Raw genomic sequence first — 16,097 nt, 5'->3', positions numbered from 1 at the left:
ATAGCAGAATTTCAAAACTTAATTTCTGAAAGTTAAAAAATTCAACGCAAAGAGCAGTAACCTATCGCTTTATATTTTATGTATTTATCAGCATGAAATTTAAGTGAAAAGGTCCTTAGGCTATAAACAAAATTTGTTGGAATTTTTGTTCTCATTTTTATCGCAGCAAGTTGTTGGCATTGTTGTTGTTTATGTACTTAGCACTGCCTGTGATGCTTAAAAGAAAAGCAACATTGCAATGAAATATACATAAATGGGGCATAGGTAAATTGCTGCCTGCACGCATCCTTTCAGTAATTTATTTTATTTTTTGAAAATTTACTAAGTGTACCTGTGAATGTGTGTGATTGACATTCTAAGTTTAACCTGCATATGTATTATGCATGCGTCTGTGTATGTAGATGAAATGAAAGTGAGATTACGAGCAATTACCACCCACTCTAGCGTTGAGTGGAGATCGTTCGTGTGCACGGGTGTTGATATGTGAAAGGAGAAACTTAATTTTAAGTGTGCACGTTTATTCATATTTATGTATGTATGTACGTATGTTTGTATGTGGTAGAATGTATGATACATATATTCATGTAGTACTTGGTGACTTGGTGCAAAATTATTCTCGCGTGCCGCCATGCATGAGTTGTATTTTAAATGATTTCTCATTGCGACAATACAGTCACAAGTGCTCAAAAATATATTATCCCTACATATGTATCCTTCGATTCGTCCTTCACTTATTTCATATTTTTTACTATTTTTTAAGTCGTCTTATTTTGTTTATAATTGCCCTCGCATTTAAATTTATTGCCTGCCTTGTGTTCTATTTCTTGTGTACTTATGCCTGTTATTGCTACTGCTTTTGTCGTGGCTTCAAGGCTCATCATAATATGGAAGTATGCACGTATGTATGTACTATATATGTGTTAGTGCTGATATTGCGCTTTTTCCATTCTCCGTCTACTTACATGCATTTTTCGATACTGGCACATAAATTGTACAAACATATGTATGTATGTATGCATGCATGTATGTATGTATGGGATTGTGCGGCATTTACTTTGGTTTTATTTGTTTGGTTTACGCCAAAAGCTTGCAAATGGGGTCATCAGCTTTTTCCCCGTTGAATTATTTATGTAGTGACGGGTGTTTTAATACGCTAAATATTGGTTACAGGGTGTTACAATAGGTATCAGTGTTATCAAGCTGGACATATTGTGTTCATCCCCGTAGAGCTAAGAGCCTAGTAAGAGGAATTTGGAGATGAAAGTGGAATACTGGGATGATTACTCTGGAGGTTGAATTTTTTTTTTTTTTTTTTTTCTGTAAAATAACGACTCTAATTACGGTTGGGGGATCCTTGCAATATTGGGATGATTACTCTCGGGGTTAAATTTTTTTTTTGTTAAGAAAATAACGGCTCTGATTACGGTTAGATGATCCTTGCAATATTGGGATGATTACTCTCGGGGTTAAATTTTTTTTTTTGTTAAAAAAATAACGGCTCTGATTACGGTTAGATGATCCTTGCAATACTGGGATGATTACTCTCGGGCTTGAATTTTTTTTGTTAAAAAAAAATAACGGCTCTGATTACGGTTAGATGATCCTTGCAATACTGGGATGATTACTCTCGGGCTTGGATGTTTTCTTTTTTTATATACAACTAGCTCTACCCGGCGCACGTTGCTACGCCAACAACTAAAATAAATTTAAGAAAAATAACTTTAAAAAAAATCAGTACACAAATATTCAATTCATTCTAAACCATTTTATTGATTTCGTTTATTTCGAAAAAATCGGTTGAACGGGGCAGAAGTTGCTACTCTGCAACGCCACCTGGTGACGTGTATCAGCAATGAGTATATTCTACAAACCTTCTCCGTGGAAAAATGCATATATATACCAATTTTTATAATAATCGGTCCAGTAGTTTTTGAGTTCATCGAGGACATACAGACAAACATTCATTTTTATATATAAAGATAATGGCTCTGATCACGGCTGTATGATCCGATTAATCGCTCCCTCCAAGACATACCCTATGGAGAGCAATGAAAGAAAACATTAATAGCTTTCACATTGGTTCGAAGTGGATTTGGGTGCGTTACCTAAAGCACGACTGAGACTTCAGATGGGCTCAGCAACTTATTGAGATGGTTAGTGTGCCCATTCCTACTGAAAGTTGGTGGCGAAAATCTTTGAACTCCCGAGCAGTTAATAAAGTCTCTGATTTTTGTATTTTTGTGTGCTGTGGGGGTCAGTTCGGTTGGTACATACGAAAAACACACCCAACGATATTTTAAGCTTATTATGGTACATTTTTAAATAAGTATATAAATAATTTGTTTTCATTTCGCTGAGATACTTTGTAGGCCGCATCTCCTTGTGATGTATGTCGCCTGCTGTCCTGTAACCTTCCGTTGATCCATCAGTTAAGGTCTTCATACACATATTTCCCATGTTTCCCTAAAATTTGGACGAGCGTACGAGAGTCAATGTTGATGGCTGGTGTGAAATAATTTATGGAAGTACAAAATTACAATTCAACCTCTAAGCTGCTTCTGCCAAATGTTCATACTGCGGGGATATTCCAGCAAACGATAAGCTGGATTTGGTTGTACAAGATATGGCATTTTCTTTCAAATTCATTTCCACACTTTCAGTTTTCAGATTCTTTCTGTAACTAACTTAGATTGTTGCTTATGATCTAAATCTCATTGCGTCAAATACCAGCCTCTACTATATCACGATTCTCAGCTCTGACATCAGCAGGAATACAAGATTTGGGAGGAAAAATGCGTTTTTTTTAGTCATCAATGAAATTTTTTTTGGCATTCTTGAAAATAACTTTTATATGAAAGTTGGACATGGTCAGTGCCTAGCTTATTTCCATTACCTAACGCCCAATACCTAACGCGTTTAGCTCAGATATCCCAATTTTCATATATAAAAAAAATCGATAAAAATGGTCTCAAAGTTTCAATTTACTATTCCTCAAAATTATAATACTCAGGTATACGCACACTAGTGCGTTCGGGTATTCAAAGTAGTGCGAAGAATATATCTTGATTTGGGCAACATTACTTCAGACCCATCCCAAAAAAAAGAAAAAATGTTTATGAAAAAAGGAGTTTTACTTTTCTTAAAATTTGTTTTTAATTATCGATCTTTTCAATATTAATTTTTTAGTTTTAAGTTTTTAATTATTGATTTTTTAATTGTAAATTTTTTTAGTTATTCAATTTTTAGTTATTAATTTTTTAATTGTAAATTGTTTAGTTATTAATTTTTTGATTATTGATTTTTTAGTTGCTACTTTTTTTAATTATTAATTTTGTAATTAGTTTTTTAATAGCTAAATTTTAATTACTAATTTTTTAAATATTAATTTTTTAATTCTTATTTTTGTAATTATTATTTTTTGAATTACTAATTTTTGCATAATTCATTTTTTAAATATTAATTTTTTAATTATTAGCCTTTTAATTATTGACTTTTAAATTAACAAATTTCAATTTAATATTTTAGTTTTTAATTTTTTAATTATTAATTTTTTAATTACTAATTCTTGAGCTATTAATTTTTAATTATTAATTTTTAGTTATTAATTTTTAAATTGCCAATTTCTTTTAATTATTAATTTCTTAATTATTATTTTTTTACGTAATTTTTTAGTTATTAATTCTTTAATTAGTAATTCTTTACTTATTATTTTTTAATTATTAATTTTTAATTATTATTTTTTACTTATTAATTTTTTATTTATTAAACATTTTAATTATTAATTATTAAGTTTTAAGTTTTTAGTTATTAATTTTTTAATTGTTAATTTTTTTAATTATTAAATCTTTAATTATTAATTTTTTTAATTATTAATTTTTTAATTTTTAGCTTTTTTATTATTAACTTTTTAATTAATAAAGTTTTAATTATTAATTTTTATTAATTAACAATTTTTAATTATTGATTTTTTAGCTGTCATTTTTTTAATTATTAATTTTTAATTATTAATTTTTTTAGTAATTAATTTTTTAATTATTCGTTTTTTTAATTAATAATTTTTTTAATTATAATTTTTTAATTATTAATTTTTTAATTTCTAACTTTTTAATTATTCGCATTCATGTCTATTCTTAAATCCTTTTCCTCACTGAATTCTCAGCTGATTGTATTATTTCCACTGAATAGTTAAGTGGGATACGATTAAATTTAACGCTGCATTAAACCATATTCCCATTTGAGTCCTATGCACATTGAAAGTGGAATAAGCACGTAAGCACATAATCACTCACACACACATGAGACTCCTGGCAAACACATTAATGCACATGTGTACATAGATACATATCCTATATTTGTCGCATAAGTTCCTGGCGGCTGCTGTTGGAAGTTGCTGTTACTAACCTCAATTGTTTCAATTTCTATAGTTCAGCATCTCATCCACTTGTCTCCCGATTATCCTGTCACTGTCGCAGCTGAATTGTCGTTGCCTGCCTCAACGAAATTGCGCTCGTGTCATGTCATTGCATTATTAATGGTTCCGCTGATGATGAAGGGCCCCAACGCGCAGAAGTCTTCAAATGCTGGCACTTTCCTACGTATGGGAGTAAGGGGCGAGAGGAAAAAGAATATTTGAACTGAAGGCACTAAAGTTTTTAGCAAAAAAAAAAAGGTGAAACTAAAATCTGTCACTAGTGTGGGGTTGAGTGTCGATTGGGCTAGGCTGGCTTTCTTTGTGGTGTCATTTTTACGTAGAAAAAAAGTAATTGGGTGCAAATGCAAACCGCATTCGACTCGTTTAGTAGGTCTCTTAGCCATGCCACACGCCACTTTTTGTGCACCGAACTACTCCCTGGCTTTTTGCCTTACAAACTGTTGGTGGTCGATAATACCTATTGAATTTATTTCGATTTCTTACAAATCCACTCCAAAGTGGAGATTATACGCAGTGTTTGTTTTATTTCTATCGTAAGCTGCCAGGTGAGCGAGAAACGATTAAAGATAAGCAGCAGGGGAGCACAGAGTGGAATTGGTGTGGAGAGAATCAAAGGTAGATAAAGTGAAAGAGAGGGAGAGAGCAAGTCTATTGAGCGTTTAGCAATTACGAGCGAGTGCCAAATTTTTGGCCTTCAACACGCATGCCCTAAAAAAACGAGTAGGATGCCTTCCGAAAACCTTCCTTAAACGAAAACTGGAGCCATACTTTCGTGTTTCCTTCCTACGCATAGACCATCTACGCATACACATATAACATTCACAAATACACTCATATATGAATTGTACTGTGCATGCGTTCGCATTTGCTCAGCTGACCAATTTTTGTTTGTGTTATACTCAGTTGCGCATGAATTGAGTATGTGTGTGTGTGCCAAAGCACGAAATAAGGAAAGTTTATTATTTATGGAGTTGCCAGCGGACGGTTTATTTTATTTCTAATACGTACAATTTCATAGGCATATAAATTATCTTGTTTCATAGAAAATTTTAATTATAATAATAAAAGTTTTCTATAATTCTTTTTTGTTTTAACAAAAGTTATTTTGTGAAGCTAACGCTTTGTACTGCACTAAAAGTGAAATGTAGACGGTATTTTAATACAAAATGAGAAAATAAAATTATATTTTTAATTAATTTATGTATTTTATAGTTTATTATTATTTTCGATAATACATTCTAAGGCTTTGTACTGCAGAAAAAAGAAGAATATATAGGAGAAAATATTTTGTGACAAAATGAAAAGATTACTTAATAATTTTTTATTTTTTTAATTTATTATTTTCGATAATACCTTCTAAGGCATTGTAGTGCATGAAAAAGAAAAAGTAGACAATATTTTGATACAAAAGAAAAGAAAAAAACAAATATTTTTTATTAATTTTTTTTTTTATAATTTATTATTATTTTCGATAATTCATTCCAAGGCTTTGAACTGCAGAAAAAGGAAAAAAAGAATAAATTAGGAGAAACTAGTTACAAAATGGCTTACACATTTTTTATTTTTTTTTTTAACAATTTATTATTATTTTCGATAATGTATTCTAGAGTTTTGTACTGCACAAAAAGAGAAATGTAGACGGTATTTTAATACAAAATGAGAAAATAAAAATATATTTTTAATTAATTTACATATTTTATAATTTATTATTATTCTAGAGCTTTGTACGGCATAAAAAAGAAAAAAAAGAAACAAAAATAGTAGAAAATATTCTGTTACAAAATGAGAAAAAGACTTCATAATATTTTTTATTATTGTTTTCTAAGGGTTTGCATTGCCTAAAAAATGTTGATTGATGCATAATGGTCAATTGTCTATAGTAACTTTCTGCAAATTAAGTAAAATATGTTGTATAGTGTTTGCTCCGGAAATTCACAAAATAAGAATCTGTGTAATTGTGCCATATTGGAATATTTTTTTATGTTAACTAAGTATATATATTTTTTAAAGACTAAACATTTGTCCACTCTTCTTAAAAATGATTTATCTTCCTATAACTCATTCGCTCATCGCTCATTCTTGGGTCATGCCCAAATGGGTTTGCGAATACTAATTTTAAAAATATTTCGGGTATATTTTTTACAACACCATTTTCATATAATCAAAAAATATTATAAATTAGAGCAAAATTTGACTGCAAATATGATTTTTAAAAATATCTAAATAAAAACACCAGCTCCAGTTCGAAATATAGTTAAAAAATCTTTGTTAGACAAATTTTGGGCATGCAGTTTTATAGTTCAATGCATTTTAGTACAATAAAGTGCAAGATTGGGGTAGATGAAAAATCACACTAATTTTTGAGATTTTTTTTCGAACGCGGTCTTGTGAATTTTGTCCATTTAACGCCTACCGCACATTTTTATATATGGAAGAAAACTCACAAAACCGTCAGCAGAAAAAATTGTGAAAAATCAACGTGACTTCTGAACCACTTAAAACTTGCAATTTTTTTTTCCAAAATTGATCTATAAAACTGCATACCTGAAATAAGTTCTAAAAATTTTTAGTAAAAAGTTTGAAATTTTTATGAAAATTTGGCGAATTTTTACAAAGTTTGAAACTTTGCTTTATATTGCCCTTGTTGTAGTATGAACTATATTTAAGAAAAGGAAAATTGAAGTTACAAAATAAATAAATAAATAGGCAAAACTTATTAAAATGTGGTGTATACTTTATTTTGACGCGGACAGTATGAACACATGTCTTCATAGCAAGGCGTCGTATTGTAAAGTTTTCACTATTTAATTAATTTTTTTTATATTTTTAATGAGCTATAAACTTCGAAATATTTTTTTTTTTTTTAATTAATTTTTCTTTATTACTTTTATTAGTTATTTTTTTGGTAATAAGTTATTATTTTTTAATAGTTTTTTTTATTATTATTTTTTTAATTTTAATTAATTTTTTTTTATTTTTAATTAATTTTTTTTTTATTTTTAATTAATTTGCTTTTTTATTTTTAATTATTTTTTTTTTAATTTTAATTAATTTTTTTTAATTTTAATAATTTTTTTTTAGTTTTAATATTTTTTTTAATTTTAATTATTATAAATATTTTTTTATTTTAATAAATTTTTTTAAATTTTAATTTATGTTTTGTTAATTTTAATTAATTTCTTTTTAATTTTAATCAATTTTTTTTTATTTTAATTAATTATGAATTTTTTAATTAAGTCTAAAAAAGTGCTCTAGGAATGTAAAAAAACTTCAGATGTTCCACCATATGGCTTTAGTACTTTCACACCGTGTTATTTGCATGCAACCCTGCGCTAGGACAGCTGATAGGCGCCCACTTTGTAATTCTCTAAAAAGCAAATAGCAGGTTAAACTGAAGACCCCTAACACCTGGTAAATGTGTCTCAATGTGCAGCTGTGCGTCTGCCTGCTTTTGGTTTTTAGGTGCCATACTGAACTTGTGTTGGATGGCTGCCAATATGTGCGCACATACATGCTCACATATTACATTCACACATTAATATACTGTAAAAACGGAGTTTCCGCAACCGACTGCAACTCTCACAATCCTGCCTTTTTCCCCCACACACACACTCACACATCGCCATATTCTCGCGCTCTGATGCTCTGACTTCATCGTCCGCATCGCTTTTGCTGCAGTTTTGATATTATACGCGTATTTAATTTTGTTTTTGTGTCTATTTGTTCTTCTGTAGTTTATTTTGCCACTCCTCTCACTCCCTCTCTACCTCTCTTGGCGCACGCCATTATATTGTTGTTGTTTGCGCTCTTTTCTGTATTGAGTTTTGTGGAGCAATGTTGGGTTGTGTCACGAGCTCTCCCCATCTCTCATTGGCGGCAGGCGGCGACAGACGGAAGGTTACAATTTACCTTTTACCGCCCGCGGCACGGCACACCTTCTGTTATCCTGGCGGCTGTATCGTCACTACTGGCTCTGTCGCCGTCGTCCCCATCATCAATATGCTAAACAAAACGCCCAGGCGAGGTTGCTGTTTCGCGGGCAGCTAAAACAAATACAATAAGAATTACATGTACAAACATACGTATATTAGTTTTTGTTTGCTCGCTATTCCATTTGCGGAGAGCGCATTAGCTATGTACGTACATACACACACCCGTTGACAAAAATATCCCCTCATCTTTTGGGATTATAAATTTTGACATTTAGTTTTCTTTATTTAATTTTAATTAATTTTCAAGAAAAGCAGGGTTCATGTTTTAACAAAAGCCATATGATTCAAAGTTCAAAGCCTTGTACCAAATTCAGAAAAATACAAGAAATTTTTATAAAAATTTCCAACTTTTAATAAAAGTTTTTAGAAAACTTTCAAGTATGCAGTTTAAAGCCCAGAACCGGCAGCCGGCTCTACGTACCGCAATGACTCGGGGGTTTTCCCGACCAAGGGCTGCTGCCCCAGAAACTAGCCCTGTCTAGTTTACCGTACCCTATTAAATTTTAGTTCAACAAAGCAAAAGTTTGAAGTCCTCCAAAGTCGCATTAATTTTTAGAAACTTTTTTGTTGCTTACGATGTTGAATTGTACCTCCATATAAAAAATGTGTTTTATGTGGGAGAATAAAAAATTGCTAAAATCAAGGTGATTTTTGAGACATATCAAGCCTTTTAATTTCATGTACTAAAATGGAATGAGTTATAAAACTGGAAAGTTGAAGTTTGAGGCCTTCAAAAAACGCTTTATTTTTAATTTTTAAAAGTTTTTTTACGGTGTTGAATTTTTCCTCCATATAAAAAATATGGAAGAAATATTGAAAGAAAATGCAAAATACCATTAATAAAAAAATTGCTAAAAATCAACACGATTTTTGAGGCGCTTCAAGCTTTCCTTTCATATACTAAAATCTAATGAGCTATAAAACTGCATATCTAAAATTTTTATTCAAAAGTCTGATATTGTGACGAATTTTTCAGAATTTGGTACAAAATTTAAGGCTTCGATTCATATGGCGCAGGTTAAGGAATGAATTATATTTTTATTGAAAATTCTTCTTCTTCTTTCACAGCATTACAACGCAGGGTGCGTCAAAGCTTCCTTCACAATATTCCTCCAATGCGGCCGTTCTTGAGCTTTTGATCCGAAGTTACGCTTTTCCAAATTCTTGAGATCGTATTACACTGCGTCTATCCATCGGTTTCTCGGTGTGTCTCTGGCCTTTACGCCCATTAGCTTTCCTGTCATGGCTTTCTTGACGGCATAGTCAGCAGGCATACTCGTACTATGAATCTTAAGCGCTGCGCTTCAACAAAACCCACAGCTGTCTCGTTCTGAGTGACGTCGTTTAGTTCGGAGTTGTACCGCATTCAATAGGTACCATCATCCATTCTTATTGGGCCAAAAATCTTTCTTAACATTTTTCTTTCCATGCTGGCAATCAGCAACTTAAAGAGTCCATGTCTCACATTCGTACGTTTGAAAATTAGTTAAAATTTAATTTAAAAAATTAAATGCCAAATTATATTATCAAAAATGGTTTGTTTTGACGACGGGTGTATGCCATACACAGACAAATACGTGTATATGCATATGTATGACAAATGCCGATTGCGCACAATTTGCACAACGCCAGAGCACAACTGAGAAGTAGCAGCGTAAGTGCTTTGTGCGTGAATGACTGCATGATTGCTGGTTGCTTTACTTGGTTTATAGGAGCTTTATACTTTTGACTGGACTTGTGGCTTGAATGGTTACAAGGCACAAGGCGGCGGGTGGATTAGGTGGTAGCGGACGGGTTGTGGGTTTGTTGGTTGCTTTGCTACTTCGTTCAGACTGACTGACATTGAATAATTCAATGTTTTTCTGCTTGCTGCTCTGTTGTTGTTTGTTTTTGGTTACCTGCATGTCCTTAGAAACAAATACATACATATGTATTTATATATACACGTTCAGCAGGTGAAGAGAGCAATTCTCGCATGCAAACAAACGCACATACACACAGCCAAACATAGCCAGTGAGTCTGAGTACGAGAACGAGTACGAGCATTCAAAGCATTGGTTGTGTGAAATATCCCAAATTGTTGTATTTGTAGTATGCGCTCGCGATGCTGCTGCTGCTGCTGGTGTTGCTGTTGCTTTAACTGTTTCTTTGGCTTTTCTCGGCCATATTCGAAAAACACTCTTAGGCATTCCGTATCGAATCGGCGCACATTCGCGCACGGGTTTCAGCTGAAAATGGACGTTTCGTGAGCGCTTTGGGGCAAACTGCGATACCGATACTGGCTTTATTTTTTTTAATGAGGTATACCTTTTATGTTGGATCTTTTTGTGCAAACAGTGCTTTTCTTTCTGGTGCAGTGGCTTTTAAAATGACTGAAGAAAAACGAAAAATTTTACCAAATTATTAATGGGAAAATTATATATCTACGACCAGCGTATGTGTGTGCGTGTGTTCTACTTAAAGTCGACTGCACACCTTTAGTCGTAGTGCCAAGTAAAAGTACTAAGTGATTTTCTTGATTGCAAATTAAGCAGTCAGATTGAAAAAATGTTCAACTCTTTATATGAAATAGTGTCGGAATTTACGCATTGAAACTTTGAAAAATATCAATAAATGCAAGTCGGTGAAAATTGAGCGAAAGAACCAAAGCATTGCATACTTTTCGGCTGTGAACCGTTCGTTGAGCTGTGCTTACATATTGCATATATGTACATGTGTATGTATATGCGCTCGGTTATGTATGTGTGTTTGTATGTCTGGCGATATCCGGGCGGCTTTCGTTTCGTTACATTTTCATGCTAATCGATGTCGGTTTTGCATAAGCGCGTTAAAGAAAGAAACGAAAAAAACAAAAAAAAAAAAATAAATAAAAAGTAACGACGGGCTGACTTGGCCAGCAACCGAATAATCGAAAGACGTATAACAAACAACTTTAATCGTACTTAACGGTTATGTGAACTAACTGCCGCTTGTATAAAGTGAAGTGCAACTGCAACGGTTAACACAAATTCACAGCGAAATTAATTTCAAAAACATGGCAGCAAGTTAATTAAAACCAATAAATAAATAAAATTAAACATCTTATGAATTCGCAAGCTGTTGAAAGACTTTGATATTTCCTCAGTATTCAGTATTCCCTGATATAAAATACAATTTTTTATTGTTTTCTTCTTGCCGTAACACAAGACAGGGCGTTTACTTGGAAATCTGCTTCTTTGCTTCTCGCGTCCATATGCACCGAGTGTTGTAGCGTATTAAATATATTTCATTTATGTATAATCTATGTTTGTATGTATGTACACTAACCTTTGTCCACTCCTCCCCCAAATAGCAGCACATTTGTCCGCCCTCAAAGCAAAGCATTTGGAATTGTCGACTGACCTCCGCCTTCTTTCGTTGTAATTTATCACCAAAGATGTCCTTGACTTTAGTACTGGATGTGTGGGTAAATGTCTTTGTAATCGTGTTTTTGCTACTGCAGATTCACACCAGAATATTGCATGCACATATACATACATATATGCATTTGTATTTGTACATTTGCTGCAATTGTCAGCTCATAAATATCTTACTATTGTACATTTGGATTTTCTTGTACATTATTTCTGTACGAACTGATTTGAAAAATATTCGATAAAAATGAGCTAACTAAATTCTAAACTCCTGTATATCAGGCATTATTATTTCGAAGCATACTTTTAGGATACTATTTCTTAATTTTTCATGCATTCATAATTCTTTTAATTCGATCACTGAAGATGTGAAAATAATGACTGATCGAAAGTTAATTGAAATTACAAGCAAAAAACAAAATTTCGATTGTGGTTATAAAAGTATGCAATACTAAAAGTGAATTACTTGCTTAGCCTCTACTTTTTAGAATATAATTGAGAACATTCGGTCTTACCGTGAATTGCTATAAATTACAATAGAATACAAAAATACAAGTTCAAAATTATTTTTTACGTTGCACTGTCATGTGTGAGAATATTTTGTGAAAAGGCAGATAGTTTTAGTTAGATAGATTATTTCATCGGTACGACTTTTCCAAAGCGAGTCTTACTTAGCCAGCAAATATTAGTTGCTTTCACATTGAAAACTGGTCCTAAGGGTTCAAAGAATTATTTATTTCATACAATATTTTATTTAATTATTTCAATACATTTCGTATAAAAAAAATATTAGGTTACGAAGAAACAAAGAGAAATAAAAAATATTAAAATTCGCAGTATACTTTTGCGGCGTTAAATGAAAACATTTTCTAAGTAAAAAAAAAAGTTTTTTTTTACTAAATGTAATATTTTATAATAATTTTCAAGCACCCTCTAATCCTCTAACTACTTTCTAAATTTCGTTTTTGAAGCATTTCTTTACGTAAGGGTTAGAACGACCCATTTAGGTGGGAGCTAATGAGCTAAAAATGTGGAACGAAAATATTTCTCGTGAAATTGTACTGTATATGTATCACCTTTAATTTCGTTCAGAAATTCGTTGTACGCATTTTTTTAATTTTCTTTGTTTTTTTTTTTTTCGTTTTGAGAACAACTTAGACTGGGACATGAACACTTTAGTAGGCGTAAAACAAAAAATTTGCGAGCTAACTTTTGCAAATCCATCAAGTTTATTATTACTGGATAGACATACTTTGAGAAAAAATTACAAAGTTCAGGCTGATTTTCGGCTGTTGCACAGTGTGATTGTATGTTATTTAATTTTAATTTATTTCATTATGCCTTATTTCATTTCTAATTACCTCATTTTATTTTATTATTATTTTTTATTAATTTAAATTCATTTTAATTTGACTTTTTTTAATTGACTTTTTTATACAATATTTCCAAACGAGGGGAGTTTTTTAGTCCATAGAAGCTAGACATACTTGTACAGTTGCTGCGACGGCGGCTTTGATTATGCGTGTGGTATTTCAAATCCCTTTACCCGCGAAAAAATGATGTACCATAATTTTTTTTTTTTTATTTAATGTAATTTTATTTTAACATATTTCATTGTATTTGATTTTTAATTAATTTAGTTTATTTTAATTTAATTAAATTTTCTTATTTTAAAATATTAAATTTATTTTTATTTTAAATTATTTTGTTTCCATTTATCAAGTTTTATTTGTATTTAATCATAATTCGACATTTACAGCGAATTGCTGGAATTCATGTACCCGGGTCCTAAGACAAAGAGTTGCGCTCGTTCCCCGACAATCGGTTCTTCGTAACCGGAACGACCCGGATTTAGATCCGGCCAAGGAGTGTCACTTCAGCAGCATTCCCCGTATATGTATGGAGAATGTTTATGCAGTTATAACAACAACAAGAACCAAGTGTTGCACTCTGTTATTGTTCATTACTTAGGAATTAAGTTTACTTATTTTAGTCTTATTTTATTTTTCAGTTTAATTTTTCTATTATATATTTTTTGTATAATTTTTTGATATTGTTTTTTTTATATTGTTTTTTTTTTATATTGTATTGTTTTATTTTTTTTTTTAATTTTTTTTTTTAATTTGATTGGACGTAAAATAATTTGATTGTATTTTAACTTATTTTATTATGATTTAGTTTATTTTTAACTGCTTTATTTAATTTTATTTTTTAAATTTAGTTTTTAAATTTTTTTAAATTCATTCGCTTTCAATTTTATTTGACTTAATTTAACTTTATTTTATTTTATCTTGTGTTGCTATAATTTTATTTTATCTATTTGGTTTTTATTGAATTTAAATTTATTACATACATTTTTTTTTTTGAATTTATTAAATTATTTTTTTTTTTAATATATAAAATTATTTTTTTTTTAATTTATAAAATTAATATATTATTTTTTTTACTTTATTAAATTATGTTTTTTTATTTATTTTTTTTTAATTTTAATTTATTTTGTGTTATTTTTCGTTATTAACTTTATCTTAGTTTTTAGTTTTTTGTTTTTCAATTTTATTTGATTTAATTTAACAATATTTTATTTTAACTTACTTTATTATGATTTATTTTATTTGAGTTTAATCCATCTCGGCTATTGCCGGAGATTACACATCCCCGATAAAATTTTCAAGGGATTGTGCTCTGGTGGATTGTAGTCAAAGTTCTACGCCCATGCGGTTTGCTATTGCTTATTTAAAAATCTTCGAAAATCTTTATTTTATTTGAATTTAAATTATTTTATTTCAATTTATTTAATTTTATTTCAATTTATACTATTTTATTATTTTGTATTTTATTTGTTTTAATTTATTTGATTCATTTTATGTTAACTTATTTTGTTTTAATTTATTTTGTTCTGTTTTATTTTATTTTATTTTATTTTTCGGTTTAATTTTTTGCAATTGTACATATATGGCTTAATTTAATGTAATTTTATTTTCATTTGCTTTGCTATAATTTATTTAATTTTAAATTTTTTTCATTTTATTTTTAAGTTTCATTTGTTTTTTTGGGTTTTTTGTTTTTTTTTTTGTTTTTTGTTTTGTTGTTTTGTGTTTTTAGCCTTTTGTGTGTTTTTTGTTTTTGGTTTTTTTGTTTTTTTTGGTTGTTTTTCTTTTGGTGTTTTAATTATTATTAATTTGTTTTTTAATTTAATTGACGTAATTAAATTTTATTTTAGATTATGTTATTTTGGTTTAGTTTATTTTGCTGTATTTGATTTTAATAATTTGTATCTTATTTTATTTTTATTCAGATTTAATTTAAGTTATTTAATCGCGGCCGCCGTAGCCGAATAGGTTGGTGCGTGATTACCATTCGGAATTCACAGAGAGGTCGTTGGTTCGAATCTCGGTGAAGGCAAAATTAATAAAAACATTTTTCTAATAGCAGTCGCCCCTCGGCAGGCAATGGCAAACCTCCGAGTGTATTTCTCCCATGAAAAAGCTCCTCATAAAAATATCTGCCGTTCGGAGTCGGCTTGAAACTGTAGGTCCCTCCATTTGTGGAACAACATCAAGACGCACACCACAAATAGGAAGAGGAGCTCGGCCAAACACCTAACAGAAGTGTACACGCCAATTATTTATTTTTTTTTATTTTTATTTAATGTTAATTAATTAATTTTTTTTTCAATTTCATTTTATTTTAATTTACTTTATTGAAATTTCTCTCATTTCATTTATTTTATGCTATTTCATTTATTTTAATATACTTGATTTCATTTAGGTTAATTTATTTTAATTTCATTTAATTTTATTTAATTTTATTATAACTTATTTCATTAAATTATATTTTTGTTACTGTTTTACCTCCTTTTATTTTATTTTATTTCATAGTATTTTATTTTTCATCTTATATTGTATTTCGTTAGAACTTATTTTGTTTACCCTTCCCTGTGCATTCGCTCTATATATACACATATGTGTATGTACATACATACGCACATACACATAAGCACTTTGATGTTGAGGGAATTGCAAATCAATTCACTTAAAGTACCACCTCTCATTTCTTTTCATGCTGTTTGCCTTTTTTCCCACAATTCGTTCCATTTAAAAGGTATTAATTTTTCCACAATTCAACCAACCACATAACCTCTTTACCTTATTCGTTTTTTGTTTTTTTGTTTTTGTGTGTTTCATTTCACCTCCTTTTCCAATTTAAAACTCAATGGTGGGTACTTTTTGAGAATGCACGCTCGAGTGCTCGCTGTAGTAGGCCTATGCCTTTTTGACTATT

At 30.2% G+C, this 16,097-nt stretch overlaps 1 protein-coding gene and 1 long non-coding RNA gene across 5 annotated transcripts in view; one reads left to right on the top strand and one right to left on the bottom strand.

Moving 5' to 3' along the window:
• LOC128865871 (atypical protein kinase C) overlaps positions 1-16,097 on the top strand; it is a 63,675-nt gene that overhangs the window by 5,114 nt on the left and 42,464 nt on the right. The window lies entirely within an intron of this gene.
• LOC128865873 (uncharacterized) lies at positions 1,952-4,634 on the bottom strand. Its single transcript, XR_008454903.1, has 3 exons — positions 4,402-4,634; positions 2,106-2,463; positions 1,952-2,036 (listed from the first exon to the last, which is right to left on the bottom strand). It is a non-coding gene; the product is annotated as an uncharacterized LOC128865873 (long non-coding RNA).

Source organism: Anastrepha ludens, chromosome 6, assembly GCF_028408465.1.
Source record: "Anastrepha ludens isolate Willacy chromosome 6, idAnaLude1.1, whole genome shotgun sequence".
NCBI lineage: Eukaryota > Metazoa > Arthropoda > Insecta > Diptera > Tephritidae > Anastrepha > Anastrepha ludens.
The sequence above is the reverse complement of the archived record's forward strand: the minus strand, read 5'-3'. Positions and strand labels throughout refer to the sequence as shown.